The following is a 23,230-nucleotide window of genomic DNA, read 5'->3' as shown; positions in this document are numbered from 1 at the left end:
TGTCCAAAAAAAAACCACTACATGAAAGGAAAAGCAGTGATTAAAAAGATCTCCTGGGTCTCTTGCAAAAGTTCCAGCAGCTTATTTACAGTTCTGGTCAGAAATACTTCAATAACAGTCTCCCGGGTACTTTGATATTTTCAAATACCATCTCATTTAGAAAACAGAATTGCAAAGATACTTGAAAATGAGAATGTGGCTGATGAAGAAAAGAATCATTCTGACCTTTTAGATCCTCAGGAAATGACTCCAGCTGAGTACGTGTGTAAGGAGGGGCTTGCTGTTAAAAACAGCTGGTAATCATAGCCTATGCTTCTTTAACCTGCATCGCAAATTTCCTGCAAATCACTTAATTTCTTACCTGAGCTTCAATGCCTATTAAAAAAAAAAAAAAAAAAAAAAAAGCTTTACCTTACAAAAGAAGTTATGAGGCACAGCTTTTCATTGTAATTGTTGCAAAGCTGTTCATGATCCATTTGTTCAGAAGCAGTTTAGGATTCATGGGTGGAAAGTATCTTTTTTCTTTTTTCTCTTTCCCATGTGAAATATTTGCACCTCCTGACCCCTCTTTCATCCACTTCATGTTCTAGTTGCTTGTATTAATATAAGCAATCTGTGAGCTGGCAACATTTCATGCAGGGCCACTGCACTACCATCAGCTTCTCTGTAATTAATATTCCATCCTGTCATTTAAGCCCAGCACTGTGCTCCTAATGTCAGGCTGGCTTTGTTTAATATGACCAGCAAGGTAGCATATGCTTCTAAGCTGAATCCCACTGCCATTTCCAGAGGTATCTCTCATTAATCAGGAAGGCTACTTTGTCAGATAGTGCAGCTAATGTTATCACCAAACTTTAAGTATGAAGGTGGAATGATAATGGCTTCTGCTTCGCTGAGTGGGGTTGGCACAGTGGCACCGCTTCCCTGACAGTTGTAGTCTTGCAGAACACTAACTGATTTGTTTTTACTAGCAAGAAAGCTTTTGTCTTATGAGAATGACTTAGGACCACAGGTCAATGTTTTTCATGTCACATCTTCATAAGAAATACACTTCTCTTTTATACTTTGTGTTCTGCCGCTGCAATCTGTATGTTACTTAAATTTATTTGTCATGGTACCACTGCCAGGCTGCCATTAAATTGTTAAAGGATATTCAGGAAATGTTGTTGCAGTAACCTTTACAGGAAGACGTATGGAAATGACCTATATCTGTTAATTAACTTAGATATGCAATCCTTCCTATGTGTGAGGAATTGCTACACGTGAGCAGAATGTTTAGAGTGGTGATAATTGTGTTTTTTCTATGAGGCAAAAACAAACAAACATTCCAAGTCTGAATTATCTATCTATCTATTTAGATGAAGAGACTAATACATTAAAGACCAAAAATGAAATCTATTAGAGCAGAATATACATCTTTTTTTTGCCAATCTGCACTGGTTTCCAAAAATAAAATATCCTGTGAGGTCTGCCTGCCTGGACAATGCTTAAAAACTGCAGCTCATGGAAAAGAAACCAAAAATGTAGGGGATAAATCAGATAGTAAGACACATTGATCAATCTGAGAACCTATTGGTATGGCTTCTGAGGTGTTTCAGGTTAAGCTGAACCAGGAATCCCAGGTTTGATCTCTAACAAGATCAGTATATTAAAAGTTATTTAAAGTATTAATTGTTCATACTTCAGGGTCGGTCAGACTTTCCAAAACAGGAGTTTACTACTTAATACTGATGCCATAGTAATACAAATACTTGGCATAATCCAGCACTGCTGAAGAAAGATGCTTGCTTTTTTTTTGGCTTGCTATAAATTTTAACCTGGACCTGTTCCCTGATATGGTCTGGTGTGGGGCTGCATGAATGCTTCTGGCAGCATGAAGTAGCGTGGGGAGGTGCTAGCTTCTGCCAGGTTAGCTGGCTTGTGGAGATGGCAGAAGGGAGGAGCTGCGTGTGCCAGATCTTTTTTTTGGCTGAAGTGTGAGCAGTAATCCCAAAAGGTAAGTATTGCCACTGTGAAATGGGGATAAAGGAGGGGTGAAGATGAAGCCAGACATGTCGCTGTGGCCCAGACGAGTGTGTTTTTGTGAAAATGTACCTCGAAGAGTGTGAGGCATGCGAAAAGGATAGTGATAGACAACAGAAGGAAATCCACAGTCTGGGGAAGGCAGACTTGTTTGCCCTGAAAGGGACGATGTGCCCTGTCTTCTGGGAGGGAACTTCTCCAAAGGACAAACGTGCAGAACTTCTGATGGGAATGCTAGAAAGCCATATTGCAATGTGTGACATATACAGTAAGTTAGGCAAGAGGCATCTGTGGGCAGCAGCAGAGTTTGAACAGGTTTATAAAAAAAAAAATGGCAGGAGGGCAATTGGTTGCAAGCTTTTTTCCTGTGGACACCCAGGCAACTAGAGGGAATAGAAAGTATGTGGTAAACCTAGAAAAAAGAGATAGGTGGCTAAATCAACTTATTTATAATTTCACATTCATTAGACTAGCTGGGCATTTCAGAGGTAGCACTGGGAAGTCGATTCTGTGCATGTGGCTAGGAAACTGCCCTCACGGCATTGCTCCAAATGTTAGCTGGGTTTTGCAAACACAATGTTCTTTTGGGTTATTGTCTGGCACATGCAGTGGAAAACAGGTCGCAGGAGCTGTATAATCACCCTGAAAATATTGAGAGAATACAGCTGTGGAGTTACATCCTTGACAGAAAAACTATTGAGATACTGGAAAGGTAGAGAGCCAATATAATTATTGTTTCTGTGCTCGTTGCTGTCTCACTAGGCAAAAACCAAAACAGAGACATTGGAGAGAAGTGCAGTGCCTCTCTCATGTAATTTTGTATTTCATTACAGTGAGTTTCAGTATCCAAAATTGTATTTCTGGAAAGGTTCTATCTACTGAATTTGCTATTTTCATTAGAGTTGCTCTTTTTCATTATCATTTACAAGTTTAGTGCTAATCAATAATTCCCCAAATTTCTCATTTCTCTGTCTCTAACACCAGTTTGCTCTATGAAGCACAGGCCTAGGTGTGGAGACGTGTGTTTTACTTGAATTTGTGGGGTAGTATCAAACCCATAACCTGTTTAAGTGTTTGCAGTGTTCACAAGAGTTGGGTGAAATAAAATGCAATGTAACGTAGACGCAGAACAAGAGAAATTGCTTTAAGGAATATTCCAATGCAGTTCACTAACCATTAAGTATCGTTCTACTTCTGTGAGTTTAAATCTCTACTGACATGAGTCTTTTATATCCTGCAGTGCAAGCCGTAATACTTGAATAACTAATAAAGTTACAGAAGGTTTTCATTGGACCTGAGAAAGTTTGGAATTGCTCATGATCTTTCAGCAGTTGAGTCCCTATTTTGTGCTATTGAAAAGTTTTTGTGTTTTAATAAAATAACTATTCTTGAATGTATTTCTGAACTTAATTTTAGCCATCATTGATTAAAAAAAAGAGGTCATTTGAAATGTGGTTCAAAAATGGCTTTTGAGACCAGCAATATGCAGGTCTATTTTCTGATTAGTAATATATGTTATTTCTGTACCTTTTTCATCCGTCTCTCTTTATGTGACCTTATGAGGCTGGGAATTAGCATTAATGACATTAAATAAGATGAGGAGGCAATGACAGAGAATTAAAGTAGTATTGCTAAAATCACAAGGACATTTATAGCAAAAACATGACCAAAACCCTCTGCGTATGTCATTATGTGCTAAATTCAGCAGATGTTTGTGGAAGTTTGGAATATGGAAATGGAATGGAATATGGAAATTACAACATGTTTAATTGCAGTAGGATGAAACAAAATTGTTGAATAGTCTATTCTTCAAAGAGCATACTCAGGGCCATCTTGAAACTAATCATGTATTTAGGCCAAACTGGGCTGAAATTTATACATGTGTTTTGCCTAGAATGCTGTTGGTAGCACCCTCCTTTCTGACGGATGGTTGTGTGGTTGGGTCAGTCACTGAGATGTCCTGAAGGCCAGGTTAAGTTGCCCAAAAGAGCTTTCAACTGCTGCTCTCTGCACAGCCCTGCTCTCGGACTGCAGGATATATCGAGGTCCTGTTTTTCTGATTTCTCCCAAATTCCAGTCTGCCCAACAGTAGAGGCTGAGGACCTCCCAGTGATTGTCTGTTATGCAGGACACACCTTAAGCACCTGCAGTCCAAGCCTGTCCTGTCAAAGGCTTCTCATTTTTTGTTCTTCCTTCTTTGTGAGGTTCCCAACAAACTGTTTCAAAAATATCTTACAGATAACATCTCTAGTCTTTTTTTCAGAAATGGGTGGATCTTCTTTAAAATACACAGCCTGAAAGAAAAAATTTCAGTACAAGCAATCTGTTTGACAAAATTTTAATCAAATGCACAAAGTTATTAGGGGAAACATAGGGCATTCTTAGTAAAATACAGTTTTTAGCAAAAGTATTTTACTGCTTTTAACAAGTTAATTTTTATCTTTTGGCAACTATTTTTTGTTGGTCAGTATTCTTCAGTAATCTCTTCTCTTCCCACTGTCCAGAGAGAACCAGCACTATGTAACCAGGCAGCTGTAAACCTTCAGCTGCAGTCCACTGACAGGAATCTATAGACCATCAGTTTGCGAATCCTCTGCTTTAGACCTCTAAACGATTCAGCATTTACGTAAGTCAGATAGATATATTCTTCAATAACAAGTAAAATGATATTATGTAGCTAAATAATTTTATTACCATGTTCATGTCATTGTAATGCTAAGAGGTTCAGATACTGTAAGAATTGTTTACTAATGGAAACTTTGTCTCTAATACATAATAAAAATTGTAAGTATATATGAGCTATAAATTTGTTTAAAATGTGCATGAAAAGCTGTGTGCTAGTTACAGTCTGTCTGAGAAATCCATGCTCCAATAACACATGACTGTCTATATCAGTATTGGAGAAATTACAGGATTTGGGATTTTTATTGTAGGAAACATTGGCTTAAAACAGCATTGCTAAACAGGTAAGCCTCCACTGTATTGGGATTTAAGACCAGGCTCAGTTATTCTTGCTTAATGTTAGGTTCAAATGGCATGTAGAAAATACTGCATTGACAAACACACTCAGAAAAATGGAATATTGTCGTGGCCAATTTGAGTATTTCAGGCAAAGACAAATCTCAGTACTTGGACTTTCATTTCATCAGATGCTCTGCCCTTTTTTAATCCTCATAGTGATATGTCAGAATGAAAAATGCTACACAAATGCTAGAGTTTTACAAGGGGGAAACGATTTCACTAACGTAGGTTGAAGTGTCTTATGAATAGAAACTAGAACACAAGCTCTAGAGAAATCAGTTAAGTCACTGCTGAAATGCATTTGTTTCTGGTCATGCATAAAAGCTAATTAACAGTGCAGTAAACTGGAGGCAATTTAGAGGGAAACATTATTAGATGAAGAAGTACAAGAGAAAGTGGAGTGTGTTTCATCTTACTGACCAAGGGTAGGTAAATATCTGCAAATGTCTGTAAGCAGCCTTGACAGCCAAGAGGAAGAGTGTGTCTGTAGATGTTCCCCAGGGTACTGTGTCTATAGGAATAATAAGACAAAAGAATGGGTGACCAGGCTGTGATGTAGAAGACTAAAGACTTTTGAGTGCTAGTGTCCAGCAGCTGCTGAGGCCGCATTCATATAGCCCCTAAATGCAAATAAAACATTTTTACTGATTGAGGATGCGCTTGTATATGCCCAGCTAATGTAAACTGGGGTTTTCTATTGTATATATAGGCTCTGTAAGTGGAGAACAGCAAAAGCCACTGAATGCTGAATCCCAAGTTTGGATGTCTTTCAAGACGAGGAGTAGAAAAGCTGTTGTTTCATGCATTTTAAACTAAACTAGGAAAAATGCCGCTCAGATCATTTTAGGAACAGTCTTGGTTTGACAAGGAGGTGGACTGAATACTCTTAAATCTTTTTAGATTTTATTTATCATTATTGGATGATACAGTTTCCTGGTGCCAGCTCTGGCTGAATTGTTTCAAAAACAATATTCACTTCACATATCCATTTGCATAAACCTAGTTATTTCCATTCTGGGTTTTACTTTGTGAGGATATTTGTGCATAGAATACTTTGTGGAAAATAAGCATTCAATATGTGAGTGCTCACTGATGGTTTAATTTTCTTTTCCTGAGTTTTCATACCAGAATCTAGATAGGTTTTGAGAATTCAGTTGGCGAGTCATGATAGTAATGTTACTGGTGTGATCCAGGACAGCTAACATGCAGGACAAGCCTCAAATCTCCTTTGACAGAGATGCCTGTGTCATCATTTTCTTCTTTCCTATATTTTTCAATATTTCTCCTTGTTATAGGTTTTCCATTTAGGTTATGTTTATTCTTACATCACTGTCAGAATTACAGGACTTACTGCTTTAGTCCTATTTCTTATATTCAAATGGTAAAATGAAAAGGATATGTCTGCATCTTTCTTCAGGTTAAGAATAATTAATGTTCTGACAAATTATCTCCCTTGCATCCAAGATCAATTAGTGCCAGGAGTGCTGTTTTTCTGCTGATATCCCAAATGAAAGTTTTATAGGGCTGCATCTTATTTTAAATGGTATTGGAGAAACTCAGTAATTAGTCAACCTACCAAACTGTGCTATTGTTTAAAAAAAAAAAAATACAAGGATATAGGCTCACTGCTTGCTTCTTTGAATTGAATAGTTTGGTGGGTGCCTTATTGACTAACCACTTGTTTGGAGAGTTCACGTACTGTGAATGTATCCATACTGTTCACATACCCGTACTTACCCATCAAAAACACAGGAAAAAAAGAAATTTTTTAGAGTGTTTTCATGAACGGCTTTTGATCGATTGCCGTTGAATTTTGACGGCTGCCTGAGTTCTGCATGTGAATGTCTAGCAGAATTATTGGGGCCATGAGATCTGTTGCAACTGGAAGCAAAGCTGGGGTATGTGGATAGCTTCACTTGGCCACTGTCATAGTGATAGGGTCAGTGGGCAAAAGCAGCCAGAAGCACTCTCTTGAAAATGTTTCTATTTGCAGCAGTCAGGGTATAGATCTTCTAGGTAAGCTGGGATTAAAACCAAAACAGAAAAAACCCTACAACCTCCCCCCAGCAATTCTGAGGTGTTGCCACGAGGGAGTATTATGCCTGGCCCTTAATAATATATGATTTGATCATCACACAGTTCCATGCAAGTGAAATAAGAACGTGCAGGGCATGATAGGAGTGATATTTAGACAACATAAAATCTTTCAAAACTGTTTACGTTTGCAACAGTTAGGTCAGGAAATTAAAGATGGCTGAAGTTGATATATGAGAATGAAAAGAATTTGGCAGAACTCTCCCATCCAATAAAAGTAACTTGAGGCAGTTTTTACTGATACATGTATTTTTGCAGTAAGGTGCTCATTGATTACACCTGGCTCCTCCTTGCTGGAGGATTGTGTGCAGGACCCCTTAAGAAAGCGGTGCTGGCAAACCAGGCTGAAAGGTAGCGAACTTAAGTACTTTTGCACTTCATATAGTTCCTTCACTGGCTTGGCATAATTGAGAGAAATGCCAGGAATCGCTGGAAGTTACTGCAGCTGGTCTTCAGTGGCTGCAGTGTTACCTGGTCAGTGCAGCAGCACAACAGGTTCCCCTGTGGCCTCGACACCCAGGATGGGCCCTCCAGCAGCCTTCCCTTTTAGCTCTGCCTAGAGGATCTTCCCTTGGCAAAGTTTGGCACTTTTTTACTCATGAGAAAGTGCCCAAGCAGAGTTCCCCAGGGGAGTTCCCACACCGGCACTCATCTAAAAGTAACCAGGAGAGAGAGAAGCAGGAGGAAAGACAGGATCGATACAGTAAATGAGGTGAGGAAGGAAAACATGAAAGCGACAGAGACAAACCAATTATAAAGAGCAAAGGACTGAGCGCTGAATTCGCTCCCTGGTGCCTGCCGTTGCCATCCTGACCATGATGGATAACCTGGGGAAACCAAGGCGTTCTCTCAAACACGACGTTTCAACGCAGGGCATTTCAGCAGCGTGAGGATGTCTTCTTAAAAGCAGCTGTGTGATGTGTGCTATCCAACTTTCCCTGAACCAATTTTGGACCTTAATGTTGATGTGGTCATGATGAGGTTACTGATCTTAAGTGTTGAGAGCCACATATATCCTTGAAATTGACCACAGTGTACCAAAACCTAATTTATTTTCTTATCGTCTCCCAACCATTAAATTTCAGCTGAGTTCTGTAAATGCTTTAAAGAAAAGGCAGCTCCTAGACACTGAGGGATATTGCAGAAAATTTGCCTTACAAGCATGGTTATATAACACCCACTTATTTTAATTAGACTTTTGCTCTCAAAGTTCCACTTTACCTTAGTGGCGTGATCGCTGCAACACAGTGGAGATTTGTGATAGCATATGCAATCTCTCTGCTCCTCTCAGCAGTGACTTGGCCTTTGGTATTATGTCTCTCAGGCATGTGACCCCCCAGCAGCTAGTTACAGCGCTGTCTATCATTAGTGCTTACTCAGAATGGGTCTTGTTCTGTGCTATCACAAGTGCAGGAAATGTCTATGTAAGCATTGCATAGCCTTAATTCCTCTGCAGAAGAGTGGTCCTTTGGGAGGAAACTCAAATAAGCAGCAGCCTACACCGTACTCCCAGTAGCTGAAAACCAGGAACAGGACCAAACCCAATTATTCAAGATGATGCTGATCTTAGTATTTTCTTGGTAAGAAACACCAAGCAGAGACAGGGGTTTTTTCCGAGGTAAGTAAATTTCAGCTAATTAAAGGTTTCCCTCTCTGAAGTCCTGCTTGAAAGCTATTGCTGTATTAAAGTTTTTGGCAAACATGAGAAAGATGGCACGGTTATATCCATTAACCCCTTGGCACCCAAAGCCAACTGCCTCTTCTTCCTGTGTTTTCTGCAACATGTTCTGCTGCAAAATATGGAGGCTTATTTGGACAGGCGCTGAACACAATTTCAGTGTACAACCCGAAAAGAAAGTCAAATTGTACATTTGTTATACCATAAAAAGAAAATTTGTGTATATGAGGGCAGCAGTCACTTTCTATTTTTTGGCTCAGCATTCTTGCACTTCTAACTGAGCAGACCAAACAACTTGTTTCCGTGTAATTGCATTACAGCTGCAGGCATCTGAAATTCCTGATAATTGTGCTATGCTTTGTTACAATGATGAATTACTGTGTGTGTTTCTGCCATGCTCATTAGTCTTACTTCACGGTCTTCACCCTGTATGTGCACTGAGATGAATTGGACATTGACCCTAAGTGGCAGTGTCCTCATGAACCAAGGATGTTTTTAACATAAATTGTTTTAAAATCACCATGTTTTACTTTTTGAAGTCAGTTGCTGTATTCAGTTCTAAAAAAGGGAGATGTCATAGTTTTCTCTCACACTGTCTGATTTAGAGATTGAATAATTTATAGAACCTGTCATTCGTAAGTCAAAAAGCAGGAATTAATCCCAAGAATAAATGCCTCACAAAAGCAATAAAACAACCTTATGTATAGACATTGAGAACTGTTGTGGAAAAGAGGGAAAACAATCCTGGAACAAAAAAGAAGAGTGGTCTCTGACCTTGGAGAATAGAGAAAGCTGATAAATCAGGAGTATATAGATTGGTAGAAGATTTTGAACAAAACTGTTTAGGGAAAAAGGGTGAGCAAGATGATAATCGAACAATACATTTCACAGTGGGCATTTGCAGCAGTTTATTTTACTGAGTGGATTGTTTACCTCTCAGAGGAGTCACTGCAGTCAAGCAAGAGAAGAAATGCAGTCAAGCATCTGCTGCATGTCTTCTTTCTCTCTGTGGACACTGCAGCTTTTGCTGGACATGGCATAGTCTCAACAGGCAGCATGGGAAGAAGTTCAAAGACCTTAGTCTGCTAGCAGAATCTAATCCAGTAGAATAACCTCAGGGATAAATTTTTTTAGTACATATACCAATAATCACATCAAGTATGATCAATTATTACTAGAATGCTTTACTGGAAAAGTTAACAAGAGACTAAAAGCACAGGAATCACATGTATGCTAACGCTGTCTGAACTTTTTTGGAGAGAACTGATTTTCACAGAATAGTAGGTTATTGGCAAAATATTTGTTGTTGTTGTTGAAATTATCTTTCAATGAAAGGTGACTTTTCCTTCATAGGCTGTCAAAAATATGAAGTATTTCTGTCTGGATGGGCTGCCTTAGTGCTTCATGGGACTTGTCTTTTGGTTCCCTGGAATCTCAATCTACCAAGATTCCAGTAATTTTTCAGTAAGGGTGTCAGCATCAAAGGGTCTGAATACATCTAAATGATCAAAAGTTACAAGCTGACTCCTTCCATACTCCAAATTAGTGCAGCCAAGGCCAGAGCCAGCTTGGAGTGTAGCCAGTTTTGCCATCCACTGAGCCTGAACTAAGAAGCTGAGAGGTGTGAGTTTTTAGCTCATATACTATCCTGTGATAATGCATCTAGATGGCTTGCAGACCTGAGCTGATACAAACTGTGGAACGAGTTAACTCATGACTATTTAAATCTGACTATATAGATATATCTTAAAATGAGCCTTAAGCCCTGAAATCACCCTTCTGTAACCCTTTTGAAAGCATTTACTGGTGCTTTCTGCTTGACCAGTTCTGAAGATAGCATATGCAACACATCCTCTTACCGTCTAGAACGTATATGAATGTTCAGGTGCTCTGCTTGTACCCTCCTTACAGGAGGGAAGCTACTAGAAGCCGTTCTTAGGGGTGCGGCATATACTGTGGCAGTAACATTGTCTACCCAGAAAAAGTTCCTGCTCAAGCTCATAAATTCCAGGAATTCACCTGGCAACTGAGTTGCTTAAATTTGTCATGTCTACATGCAGGAGTTTGTGAGCTGGAGGCTTCACTGAGTCACTCACACATAGGTACTGCTGCCGTTTCTGATGCTCTGGAGTATGCAAGACATCTTTGTGGGTCTGGGAGGTCCATAGCCAACTGGAGGCCATGTAGGTTATTCTATATTTTCTCAAATGACACCACCTACCTCTATGTGGGCAACTGAATTGAGCCCTCAATCTCAATGCTCTTGTTAGAGTCAATGAAGATCTAGTTAAGAGTCACTGGAGCTGAGAGAGTGATTCAGCTGAGCAGCCACCGGTTTCCTAGATGAGGGTAAATCATGCTCCAGGTTGCACTGGCTAGATCTCTGCTGAGTATAATAGGAGGCTGAACAACTAATGCATGTGTTGACACCTGCATGGAGATAACTAATTTTAGGTATCCTAAACACAAAATGTTTTAAACTGTCAAGAATTAACCTTTGAAATTGAAAAGGATGGTTGCATAAGCTTGAAGTACTTGAAATATTAATACAGAGCAGTTGGAATATCTGCAGAGTTTAAAGGCATCACGGACAAATATCAGAATATCTGTAGAGTTTAAAGGTATTATGGAGAAGTATCTGTTCTAGGGAAGGTTATAGCTGGGAACAAAGGGATTTACCTTGTTTACAAAAACTAACATATAAGACCAACTAACACATGACCTGTCAGGTTTCCAAGGAACACAGGAGTCTATTACTTTTAGATAAGATTTTTAAATTGCTAGGGGACACAGTAGCAATTGGTGGAATATTGGCAGAAGCCTGAGAAAGAACTAGATAGTGTCACTGCTGTTTTTGATTGCTCTGATCACTATAGCTTTGTGTGGCATGATTTCCCTTTCTTAATTAATGAAGAGCTAACAGGGGAAAGGTGTAACATTCTCTCAGTAACAATTTTTTCAGGGAGTAAAGGGGTGAACTTTATGTGCTATTTCTGTGCTATAGGGCTGGCCTCGTTGCACTGAAGGCAGGGATGTGGCAGCACTCATATGTGTAAAATTTATTTGCTCTAATTTATTAAGCAATTATTTTTTCTACTAGTTTTATTTAACTGTGGAAGATCTCATCCTTTCTTTGAGTGAAATGAGTGTATTTGCTCTAGGAGGTAATTTGCCATTCACAGATGATTTCTCTTTACTGGTCACTTTGCCTTTAATTTTCATTTTCAAATGAAATTGTGTTCACAATTTGTTAAAAAATTTGAATAATAAATTTATTAGTACATGAGAACGGTGAATTCTTTATTACATGATGACACAGCTTCTTCAGGAATATGATTTCCATCCAAGCTTTCCTTTTAGACAATAACCTTAAGCGGTGCAGATAGATGGAAATTGGGTTTGAACCATTAGGCTGGAGGTCTTGTATTCACATATTGTTTCCTGTGTGAAAGCACTTAAATTCTAATCTATAACATAAATTACAATCACCACTACCATTTTGCAGCCATTTACAAGAATTAGGGAGACTGCTATTTCCAAAATAGTTGATGTGTAAATGCCAAGATCTAGGACACAGTTTGAGTCTGTGAGTGCCTGACTCACATAGTCATTTTGTGCACTGTTTCATGTTTTTTGTGCACTATTAAGGGAATGCACATCATCTTGTTAATATTTCCAATGATTAGCTCAGTGGTTGCTAGATTTACTGCCAGTTGTCAGTCCCATTCAGAAGCATCTCCCCTGTCCCTGCATTGTGGGAAGAGCTTATCTGTCCTACCTATGGCTGTGGTTTCGTTCCAGGGGTCAGCTAAATCAAAGGAGGTGATCCTTATTCTGAAGAAACAGTCTGGGTAGGGAGGTGGGTTGTCCTGCTTCCACTGTCCTAGGAATAAAGGTAAGCCTTCTTTGAGAGCCTTCAAAAGGAACTATTAGTGACGAACCACTAGTTGCAGGATGATTGAGTTTATATGAGGCACAAGATGTGACTTGCATATGGCAAGACTCCAGATTTCAGTGGAGGGACCTAACATCATCCGTTACTGGACCATGGAAGGTGGTTCCTTCTGTTTCTACCTCCCATCCTTGTCTTTCTATGCACGCTGGCCATTTTCCAGTAATTTATCCATTTTACTTTTAACCATTTTTCACTGCTAACTCATGTACTTCTGGGTAGACATTTTTTTTCTTATTTGTAATTCCATCCTATCTATTCTAAAATATTGTGCTAAACTGATCTTTATATACTTTTATAACTTTCAGTTATGTGGAGCATCTCATCATGCTCCCCTTTTTACCAGCCGTTCTTATACTTTTAGCATCACTGCTTACTGCATACATATAGGGTAATGTCTTGCAAAGCCAGTCACTTTGCTTTCACCTGATCCATTTTCCACATTCTGACAGGAGAAAGCAGCCTAATTTTCATTAGAAAAATCATCCAGTTGGAACAAAAATAATCAGGATGTAGCAAAAAAAAAAAAAAAAAAAATCCATGCGGACCACAATAGGATAAAAAATGCCCTTCACATGTTTTTTGCTTTCATTCTTGAATGCCTCAGTATTTTTGCTTGGTTGATCTGTAAGAGATGCGTTTAATGTAGTTGCAGTCGAGGATTCACAGAATCACATAATAGTTGAGGTTGGAAGAGACCTCTGGAGAGCATCTGGTCTAACTCCCTGCTCAAAGCTGGATCAGCTAGAGCCAGTTGTCTGGGACTGTGTCTAGCTGGGTTTTGAATATCTCCAAGGGTGGAGACTCCACAACCTCTCTGGGCAATCCGTTCCAGTGTTTGACCACCCTCACAGTAAAAAGGTTTTATGTTCAAATGGAATTTCCTGTATTTCAGTTCGTGACCACTGCCTCTTGTCCTTTCAGAGCCTGATGTATACTAATATGGTACAACACTGAATGAAAAACTCAGTAGCATCTTTGATAGTACATTGAGCACATTTTTGCTTAATAGATTTATAGGGTCAGAAATGCTGAGGCCAAAAGGAACCATTAGAATTGTGTAGCTAATCTCCTGGAGGACAAACCGTGAAGTCACTGTCAGTAATTTCTGCATCAAGCCAAATAACTATCTGTTGCAAGACAGTATATTTCTCAGGAAAGAATCATGTTACAAATACGGTCAGAAGTAATGAAGAATCTACTATAGCCATTGGTCATATTTTTCCAGTACTTACTTGCATTTAACTGAAAATATAGGGAAAAACAAATGGTAAGTTCACAGAAAATATACGTGGGAAGCACTCAGGATGCCATCGCCCTTACTTGAAGCTGCGTCATTTGTGCCTAAGCCATTCTTAGTAGGTGCTTGCCTAATTTTTTCTTGAGAACCAGTGATAGAGATTTGAGCTGCTTTTGTGGATGATCCAGGTTGTTAGAAAGTTTTGGCTTTAAATTTCCCTTGTCGGTATTTAAGTGTGTAAGTTTTTGCTGTGTCCCAAGCAGTCATGGAGAATTGCTTAGTCTCTTCCTTACAGCTACTGTCTGTACATTTGAAAACTGTTAAATGTTCTTTCATATTTCTCTCCTTTAGATTAAATGACCCCTTCAACCTTTCTTGGACAACATGTTTTCTTGAATTCTTGCTATTCTTATTGGTCTCTTGTAAGCCCTTTTCCAGAGTTTCTAGATTTTTCTTTAGGTGCGGTGCTGGTAACTGAAAACATACGCCAGGGAATGCCGCACTGGCTCTTGCTGGTAGCCTTTCACTGAGGCACTATGTTTGCTTTTGACATTATTGGCACATGCTCAGATCTGATCTGGCTCAATTCTCAGACATTTACAGCAGAATGGATCTAAGTGTATAACTTTACATTTGTGTCTTCCTAAATGTGAATGTTCTTGCAGCTTTTCCAGGAGAGTTCTTGAACTTGTCTAGATTGAAATTTAATTTTGTCCTTTGCAGTTCTTGAAGCTTCTTCAATCTTGAAATGATCTATGTATTTCATAAGTATATTCTATCTACACCATCATGAAAATTACTTATGGAAATATAGTATAGTAGCAGATCTACAATGGACTCCTGTAGAATTTTATTCAAAATAAAAATTATATCCTTCCTTTTTTGAATGTAAAGCAGAAAAAGGATGTATAGATACAGCTTCCGACTCAGAAGGTCACTAAGCTGCAGATTTGTTGAAGCCAGGAGGATCTACTACAGGAAAGATAAGTGTATACTTGCCATATTTTTTATGTTCTTCCCTGACACTTGCTAGTGGCTACTGTCAGAGAAAGATACTCAGTTGAGTGAAGTTTTGTTTTGACTCATTATTGCTATTTTTGTCTGCCTATTTTCCACTATTATTCCTCAGCAATTCTGGTTGTTTTCCTATACAGAAGAATTAGATTCATTTCAAAGGATTTGATCTTGAATGATCCAAGTTGGCAGTTACTTTTCTATTCACTATCTTTTAGGTGTTTGTGGATGATTTATTTGACTGTTTGTTCCAGGATTTTCCAGGAATTGAAATTAAGCTGATTGGTGTTATTTCCTCTTTCCTGTCTCTCTCCTATTTTCTTTTTCTTTTTTTCTTTTTTTTTTTTTTTTTAATATGCTTAGGATTTGCCTTTTTCTCATTCCGTGGAGCCTTGCTTATTTTTGACAGGTTTTCAAAAGATAGTTTGTCAACCTCGAGATAAAAAGCTGGCTGAAACAAAATAACCCATGGTGAATTTTCAGTGAGTCTAGCTTATTTTAAAACCTCTGATTTACTTATTTTCCAGTGTTTGTCACTCTTCTAGTTTTATTACTTATTTCTGTCTCTGCTGCTGATTTTGTTAGCTGTATGATCACGGTTGACATTTTTTGTGAAGACAGAAGGTAAGAAGTCATTAAACACTGTGACCTCCTCAGGATCTCTTTTGAGGAATAAACCACCATTTTTCCTAATCTTCTATTGCTACTTTGTATGATTAATTCAGATTTTAATAACTGGGTTCTTCTGCACAAATGCAGTCAATTTTTTGACACTAATGTTGAAGTTCAAATAAAATGCGCTTTCTAAAGTTGAATGTAGAAAAAAATTATAATATTCTTGGCTTCCTTAAACCTTTCTCATGTGATAGATATATGAAACTGAAATAATTTACAAATTTCTTAGGCTGTGATAGGAAAAACAAATAATGTGAATGGAGAGGTAGTTGTCCTGGAATAAAGACATTTCAGAAGATAATGCATTCACTACAAAAGGGTCTTATGTTAAGTACTTCCTATAATCCTGTTGTCAGTGCAGCACCTGGCAGGAGATTGGGAAAAATGCTGTGGATACATCACCTTCTTGTTCTTCAGTAGCTGAGCATGTATTCAAGCTATAAGCATACTGATTACAGTGTGAGGCGGAAGGGCAGAAAATTACACATCCAACAGGGAGTTACTGTTTCCTAGTTAGTGCAAATCAACTACACAGTTGACTTACTGATATTTTAGTTCTGAGTTACCTTGTTTAACTAAGGATGAAGAATAGTAAGCCAAAGTGGTTGGAGGTGTTATACTATGAAGACCAACCAAATGCATCTTCTGGGTCTCACATTGTGATCCTGTGCAGGGAAGGTCCTACCTAGTTGTGCAAAAGTGAGTTTAGTTTTAGTTTTACTGTTTCAAATAACATTTTCATGAAAACAAGGCCTGATGTTTGGGGAGAAATTTTTAGGGCTCACAGTGACCTGTTGACTGGAAGTCTTGGGAATCGTTGTTTCACCAGAAAGGAATGGTCTTACAAAATAGCATTTACCAGTTTTGAAAAAGGTGCTTGTACTGCTGGTGCCCAGGCTTGTGGGTTTGCACACTGAATGCATGACACAACATCACAAGCTTGTCGAAAGCAGTATAGAGGAAGACTCCTTCTTCCATTTCAATGACTTGATGTCAAAGCATTTCCCACTGAATCCAGACAAGAGATTAGCTTTAATAATGACTAGGCCTGAGCGTGCATCACTGGTACTCCTATATTCCATATGGCTTTTTACAGCAATTGCTAAGTGTATTTTCTTGCTGTCAAAACAGAAAGAATATCTTTATTTCCTTGTAAAAGCCTTTCTTTTTACATGATACCAAGAAGTTTGGGGCTATAGAAGGAAGGGAAAGGGATTGGCAAAAAACTCTGGTAATGCTTTGCTTGGAACTGTTTTTTGATCATCTACTACATCATCATTTATATCTCATGCTACTGAGATATAAATTCCCAACATCAAAGAATAAAAAAACAGGGAGAACATTTTCAAAGGTCATATATCTGGAATCAGAATTTCAATGCTTGCAAAAGCATTATCACAGATAGAGAGAAGTGCCTTTCAAACAGTCTTTCAGCTTTCTCTGCGTAAGTACTTGGTTCATATTGTTTAAAACCCATCGTGATGGGTGAAAGTGATAAATCTCACTTGCATTCACAGAGGTTAATCTCAAAAAGTATGTTTGCAACACAGCAAATGCCAAAACATAAAAATCTATGGAAAGATTTATTTGACAGTAAATCATGAATGAATTCCTATTTCAATGAATGTAGAGGGAAATAGAACAGAATTTCACCACTAGCTTTTAATGTTGAAACTGGAAAGCCAGAAGTCTGTTCCCAGGGGAGGTGGGAAATTATCCCAAAAGTGCTTTTGGTGTACCTGCCCTACTTTACATTAACTTAGAAGGTTTACATTTACTTGAGCAAAACAATTAGTATTCCTTTTTTTTTTTTAAAAAAAAAATGCTTTAATGCAAAAACCCAGACATAACATTTTTTAAGGCCATGGGAAATACCAGATTTCAGAAAAAATGTCAGGTAATGGTTATAACTTTCTGCAGGGTAGGCCAACAAACCTACTATAAGAAATTTGCTTATTGCTTGTTTACAATATCCTCTTGTGGTGGGAAGTCACACAGTCTTCAAGTTTTTGATGAGCAAAGCATCTGCATTGGTGTATTGAGTTGGGCTATACATAATACGAGCTCTAAGACTGTTAGATTGATGAAAGAGATTCTTTTAAGTTCTCAAAGTTACTCTTTTTTGTCTGGGAGGGTCATATCAGCATTTATAGCTTTCCACACTCTTCCTTACTTATCTAATAGGTATCCTCTTCTGATTTATTAAGAGATATAGAGCATCTATTTTGTTAAAACTGTAGAGGAATCAAGTACTGTAACAATGAGATACTGTATAAAAGGATAGAGAAATATTTATGCAGATTCTTATGGAATATTTGTATTTGCTGCATATAAATTAGCCTTTAACTTGAGCAAGGAGAGGTGAGAATAAATTAGTACTGAAAAAAGAAAGAATTGAAGTTTTAAATAACTTGTTGAAGGACAAACCTGAAAAAGTTCATAAAAAAGAAAAAGAAAAAAATCATTTTCCTATTTTCTTAGGTTCAGTAATGAATAACACCATTGTATATGAGATGTACGTACTTGAAAGTATAAAGATTATGAGATAAACAGCTTTCTATGTAGTGGGCATATTGCAGAAAATTTTTGTGTAAATTTGATTTGACTTATGGCCTCTGAAAGTTATTGTTCTGGATTTTATCATGAAAGGTTTGTATAATTTCACTAGATTACAATTTATTAAGTAAATTCTTCATCAAAGTAAAAATGAGAATAGAATTTGCCTCATTTTGTTCAGCTTGAAACTGTTTAAATCAGAAATACTACTCTTTGTAATGATCACACAGGCAATGCTGTTGTATTTTATGAGGATCTGTTGGGAGAAGTTTGTACAATAAGTGTTTAGAAAGAGAAATACAATGTAACAGATTAAATATATTACAGAACTATGTAATTGCTCCTGGTACATATGCATGCTTGTTGAATTATTCCACAGCCTTTGGCACAAAATATATTTTTGTGCAAATGTTGCTAGTTGGTTCTGTTTGTCTTTGTGAACGTGTGTATAATACATTACCTTTAAAAGAAAAACAAAACAAAATGCTAAAAGAACTTTAAAGTTGCAAAGCCAAGAAAAAGCTTGAAAATTCCTGTTAAGTAACACGTGTATCACCTAGCATACTACAGTTCCTGATATCCTCCGAAAAGAGGACCGCTTAGGGTGAAACTTACTGAGTATCATGTTAGGCTTACATTTCATGAATAACGTTTCCCCATAAATGGGACCTTCCTCCGAGATTATCACTCCTCTAAAATATAATAATTAGTGCATTAAGAAACAACCTAGCTGTCCTCTCCCCCATGGAAATCACCCACACCTATCGAAGGCTGTGATTTATTAAATGCCTGGAATTTCAAAAATACACAAACAAGCTTTATTCTGTCTCATGTACTTTGTCTGTGAAAATATTACATGGGCTATATTGGATGCTGAGTTTCACATGCATTTTTTTGGTTATACAAAGATATTACACCATAGTGTAATAGTAATTGAAAATAATATTTGAAAATGGTATTCAAAACTGCAGATGCTCATGGTTGTACTAATGTTGTGCATGCAATTATAACACTGTCGCTGACTGACATTTGGGATCTTAATCTTCCATTTTAAGACTATTTTAAAGCAGCTGTTTGATGTAATAAGTACTAGATATATCGTTTGAAATACTTAGCAGAGAATAATATTAATATCCAAAACTAACTGTAGACAAAATGTACACAGAAGGAAATGAGTCTATGCAGATCAACAGCATCTTAACAAGTTTGTCTCTTCAGGAGATATTTTCTTCACAGAATTTAAAGGGTTTTTTGGTCAATATTAGGTATTATAAGTCACAGAAAAGCTCAGATGTCAAGTATGGACACAGGATATATTTTAAAAAGGTTTAACTTTAAAGCATACACTTTCCAGTAGAAAGCCATTCAACATTTATAGAACTCACACAAGTTTTTCAAAGAAAAGCAGAATGAAAAATTAAGCTGAATGTTTTGGATTTTCAACATGTCTAGGAATGTGTCTGTAAAACAAATCCATTACAAGTGATTTAGCATGACATTCCTTGTGCGCAGAGCAAGGTGACCACAGCCGCCTTCATTAACGATAAGGCTCAACCTGTCCAAGCTACTGGAACAGAGCTGTCTGAGACGAGGTGCCGCGTCAGAAGTGGTCACTTTCTAGGTGTTGCTGATGGAGAGAGGCAGATAATGTGCAATTATGAAATTGCTGCAGCACAGCAGGCCCCAATGTTTTTCTCTGGTGGTTTTACCAAGTTAAGTGTTCCCAAAGCCTTCAGCCAGGATATTCACAGGTCCTTGGTCCTAATCTTTCCCATGAATTTCAGACTCATAACAGCATTTCAGCCTAATTCAGGAGCTTTAGTTACATTTTCAAGCAGCTTTAGATATTCAGCTGTTGACCATTGTCGTGCTCTAAATATCTGAGGTTTATGGCAATCAACAAAGAATATGTTTTCCATTACATTTTCCATGTTAACAACAAACAAACAGGTCTGTCTGTCTGTCTCTCTTCCTGCTAAGAATTCATGAGCAGTTTCGAACAAGAGGGCTGAAAGAAGAAATTATTAGTCACCATTTTGTAGGGGAAAAGTAAATAAAAATGAATAAGAAATTACCAGTGGAAAAATTAGATGCAGACTTTAGAAAAATGCTATCTTCACATAAGAAGTTATTTCATTAACATAAGAGGAAAAATAGAAAAACTTAATTTTTTAGGGTTCCTTTGAACGCAGTGATTCCTAAAATACTCTGCAAAATTTAACTCTTTAGAATTGTCTGAGAAGTCTAAACTTGGATAAAATGTTCGTATTACTGCAGGCTGTCTAGTAACAGGAGTTTAAGATGGAGAATGAAGAAAAATGTATTACTCAATTGAATCTATGGAAATAATTTGATACAGTTATAGAAGGTAATTTCCTGAGTTGGATTTTGTCCAAGTTTCTGAAGTTGTCACCCAAAGCTTATGGGAAGTGCCACAGGATCTTTCATGAGAACAAGTTATTGTGACCTTTGCTTTAACGTGTCAGGACAGAAAACTCAGGATGGTTTTGCTTGGCGATATGTTGGTACTGTACAAATGCGAGTAAGAATACCATTTATTCCAATCTTGCCTATTTCTAGTATTTTGTTATCCTTAAAGAAAATCTTAAAAAATATAATAATTATACAAGAAATCTAGTAAACCAAAGTCAAGCAGTGTTATTCTTCAATTGGGTTTATTAGTAAAGTAATGCATGGTTATGGTTGCTGAAAGGTGTTCAGTAGTGTGAATGATGCTAATGTTTAGGTAATTGAAATTTTGCTTTCTAACAACTTCATAATTTGGAGCTTCTGTTTGATATTCAATTGGGAAAATGTGCAAAGCATTATGTCAGAACACAATGTCATCTGTTTCCAAGGATGAGGATAAAAGTAGAACCTGAAGACCAAACAGCAGAAGATCTTATAGGAATAGTGAAGAGCAAAATACATGAATGCCAGTCTAGAAGTGGACTGAAAAGCTGAAACTTCCTTACTAATGAGAGTTGTTTGACTTTGGTTGTTTTCCATCTGTGGATTGCAAAGCATTTTACTAATCATAATGAAAGCATCACAGTGTCTCTTTGTGGGAAGTAAATATTATGGCTGCTTTACATATAGGTAACGATGATTACACTAGCTCTCGGTTTTCGAATGCTACTCTCAAGTGCTGCCATCAAAAGCTGCAAGTCGAAATGAAATTGAGCTGTGATGATGAAAAGGAAGTAAAAATGATGGAGTTTTTGGACTGAAATCCTACAAGAGCATGGTTACACAAAGAGAATGCTCCTTCTGTCTGGTTAAGCCATTATAATTAAAAACAGGACTACAGTTTCATTGTGATTTTATATTCCTCTTTTTATGTAGCTTGACTGATGGTTATGCTGAGTTAATCTGAGTCATGTGAGATACAAACATACTCTTTTTTGTTTAAACTGAGTTTTAAGCATGTTAATGGAGATCCTGTTGGAAGTGTTCAGTAAATGGCTATGGTCACAGGCTGTCTCTAGTATGAATGTGGTTATGAATGGATGACTGGACTGAGTCTTTCATGTGTCCTCTTTTTTTCATAAATACACAAAAATCTTTCCCATGTATCAAATCAGCAACTAATGCAAAGTATCTGCAGTTTATTTATCTGTGGTTTGTTAAGCTTACAGACTAATATATGGTGAGAAAGATTATAATATGTTCATAATATTCAAGTAGTTTCTTTTCTTGAGGGAATGAAATTAGAGGAAAATTTGAAAAGAAACAGCAATACAATCTTTCACATGTTCGATACTAATAGAAGCCTGTTCCTAGAGCTATGCTTGCAAGAAGTGTGAATACTTCTGGCAAGCAGGCAAAACTGGGTCAGAGCAAGACATTGATTAGAAGGCCTCCTGACCTTCCAGCCTGAACTATCCTATGAGCCTATATTTTTTTAAAACACTCTTTTTGACCATAGATGTGATCCCTTTGAGTTTCTAGCTAGGCAGCACTGACACTCACTAGGGCCTGAATGAGCAGCACTTTGTGGAAAGCAATATGTGCTGTTGAAATTGAAGCAAGGAAAAGTATAAATTGGTATGTTCATGTGGATCAGAAGAAATTAAAAAGTTACTGCTGTCAACTTTTGGTTACTAGCCATGAGCTGGGAATTGCTCTTCTGGTCAGCTGAGATGCAGTAACTGCTCATAAGAGCATACCTGATCCATATCAATGCAAAGCAAAATTGCTTAGTTTAAACTGCTTCTTTTGCAGCTGGTTGGTGATGATTTTTAATTTATGAATGGTAATGAAAGGGGGGGGGGGGGCGCAGTGTTTTCTTAAACTGCTCCAGCTCAGTTTGCAAGAACACATCTATGTTCTTAGTGAGCAAGTCATTTGCTTCCATGTATCTGGACCCAAGGCACCCATATACCAGATCATGAACACTTCAGAACTGAAAGAAATGCTTTTAGATAAAATCTTCAACGCAATCTTAGTCTTGCAATGTTCCCTGGGACTATTTAAAAAGACAGACAAGCAGCATTTGGATAGTGGTTGCCTTCTCTTTTCAATTATTGACAGCGGTTGGTTCCTGGATATTAAATCAGAAGCAAATTTGACCCATATTGTTAATTGCATGGCATGGTAAAATTGCAATTTGGGTAATTTTTTCTTCCTCACCTGATACTCCTATCAGGACTTTTATTGGACATGATATCCTTTTTCCTCTTTCGTTCCAAGCTGTTGAAGTGTGGTCATAAGTATCACACTGCATTTCAGCCTGACGGAGGGAGTGTTTCAACAGTGACTCAGTTCAGAGTATTTTGAGCTGGGTGATTTCAGATGGAGAAACACCAGGTGTAATGGTGTCTTGTGCTGTTCCCTGTGGCTAATGTTCATTATGTACACTAGATTGAGCTTATTTTTGCAATTTATACAGCCTTCAGAATTGCACTGGATTTCTTTGGTGTGCCCCTTCAATCTCCAATGCATCCCCTCAGTGGTACTGAGCAGATAATTTGATAAC

General features: G+C 37.7%; 1 long non-coding RNA gene across 2 annotated transcripts in view; it reads left to right on the top strand.

Annotated features, from left to right (window-relative positions):
- Positions 1–23,230, top strand: part of LOC112987696 (uncharacterized) — a 136,157-nt gene that overhangs the window by 97,979 nt on the left and 14,948 nt on the right. The window contains exon 4 of one of the 2 annotated variants that reach the window (XR_003260349.2): positions 4,527–4,648. The exons of the other annotated variant lie outside the window; for it this stretch is intronic. This is a non-coding gene — a long non-coding RNA (uncharacterized LOC112987696). The remainder of the gene's footprint in view (positions 1–4,526; positions 4,649–23,230) is intronic. 2 annotated transcript variants of the gene reach the window in all.

Source organism: Dromaius novaehollandiae, chromosome 5 (assembly GCF_036370855.1).
Source record: "Dromaius novaehollandiae isolate bDroNov1 chromosome 5, bDroNov1.hap1, whole genome shotgun sequence".
Lineage (NCBI taxonomy): Eukaryota > Metazoa > Chordata > Aves > Casuariiformes > Dromaiidae > Dromaius > Dromaius novaehollandiae.
The sequence above is the reverse complement of the archived record's forward strand: the minus strand, read 5'-3'. Positions and strand labels throughout refer to the sequence as shown.